We start from the raw sequence: 1,831 nt of genomic DNA on the forward strand, positions 1-1,831 counted from the left end.
GGGGGCAGGGGGACCCCATTCCCAGGTGTGAGCTGGGGCTCGGGCTCCATCTGCTGCTGTGGTTTTGGGAGCACTCCCTGAAGTCTCACAGGACGTGGTTCAGGTTCCCCGTGTGCTCTGTGCTTCTCACCCTGTTGGTGGAGAGTGGCTTGGTGGTTGGTTTCTTCTCTGATTTTTGGCTTCTGGGCAAGTGGAGGATGAACCTGGGGCTGCGGTGGGTCCATCCTGTGAGGAGCCTCAGCAAAGGGACATGACTGAGGATAAATCCCATCCCCACAGGGGATTTATTCTTAGGATTTATTCCCACCTGGGGCAGGAGGCCCCACAGAAATCCCAGGTGTATCCCTACACCCAGAACCAGCACCGGGGATTTCCCCACCGCCAGGCAGTGGGGCTCAGTGACTGGTGGGGGGCACCCTTGGGGGCGCAGGCAGCAAGACCCCATGGGGCTTCCCCAGCCCTTTGGCCACCTGAGACTTGGGCTTTGTCGAGGCACAGGATGGGGCCAGGTGTGATGCATGGGCCAGGCTGCAGGAGGGGGCATGGCGTGGGCATTCCTGGGCACGTCCCACCCAGTGCCCCGTGCAGTGCTGGCACCCAGCAGCCCTCACGCTGTAGTAGGATGCTTGCCTGCTCTGGGAAGGGGCCAGGGCCCAGCAGGTGGCCGTGTGGCCATGGAGGCAGGGAGCTGCTGCCCATCAAGCAGAGTCTGCATCCCATCCTCTGCTTTGAGCTGGGGGTGCAGCCAGGGCTGGCTCTGTGGGATGAGCCCCCCAGCAGAGGGGAGGTGGTGGGGGCAGCCCGTTCCCACCTGAGAACACCCCCACACACACACTCCGGGGTTTCCATCAGCAGAGGAGCCCATGAGGCCTCACATAACAGCTTGGGGAAAAGTGTGCTGCCTGCACAGATGGACACGTGGCGGGGGGACAGACCCTGCCCCGAGCCCCCGACCCCTCCGTCCGCCCGCATCGCATCCGGCGGATGGACTGGGACGCTCCTGGCCAATCCCATTGTTCGACATTTTCCAGTTCATCTGTAAAGCAAACACAATTATCTGCCGTCGCTGTCAAGGTTGATTGCAGTATTTACTCCAGGCCTTGAGCAGCGGCCGGGCGGGCAGGTGGAGCTGCTGCCGGCACGGGTCCAGCTGCGGCCGTAATTGGGAATGCAGCGAGGGCAGTGGGTGCACGGAGCTGTGCTGGAGGAGCGGGGCTGCAAACTGTCCGTGCAGAACGCGGTGCAGAAAGGGCATGCTGAGTGATGGGAGGGAGAGCGTGGTGCAGGGCGAGGGGACGTGGCAGCCGGGAAATGGGGACAGCAGCACGGCCATGGGGCACGGCGAGGGCACGGCGGCAGCAGCAACGCTTTGGGTTCAAAGCAAAGCTGTCTGCAGCTCTTCCCGAGCACAGGATGGGATGGGAAACGTTGAGCAAAAGGCAGAAAATGCTTTGAAAATGCACAAGGTTTGAGGCTGCCCGGCTCTGCGGGTGCTGCAGGCTGGGCCCTGTCCCATTCCCAGCCCTGTGGTGTCCCCAACCCCGTGCTGTCCCCAACCCCGTGCTGTCCCCGCAGTCCCCAGCTCTGCTGTTGCCATGGGAACGCGATTCCCCAGCTCAGCAGATGAGTTGCAAAATCCGCTCTCGTTTTTAAAGCAGAGCGGGGGCTTCCAGGGGGGCCCCCCCGGAGCTGCATTGCTGCAGTGAAGGGGCCACTTGTGGGCAGCGGTGGGGGTCATTGTGTTCTTGAGGGAGATTCTGGTGCAAAAAAAGGCGTTCTTTGGGCTTTGACCTTTGGAGGTTTGGTGCTGAATGAGGACGGGGGGGGGGGG

This window comes from Numida meleagris, chromosome 27 (genome assembly GCF_002078875.1).
Source record: "Numida meleagris isolate 19003 breed g44 Domestic line chromosome 27, NumMel1.0, whole genome shotgun sequence".
In the NCBI taxonomy this organism is placed as follows: domain Eukaryota; kingdom Metazoa; phylum Chordata; class Aves; order Galliformes; family Numididae; genus Numida; species Numida meleagris.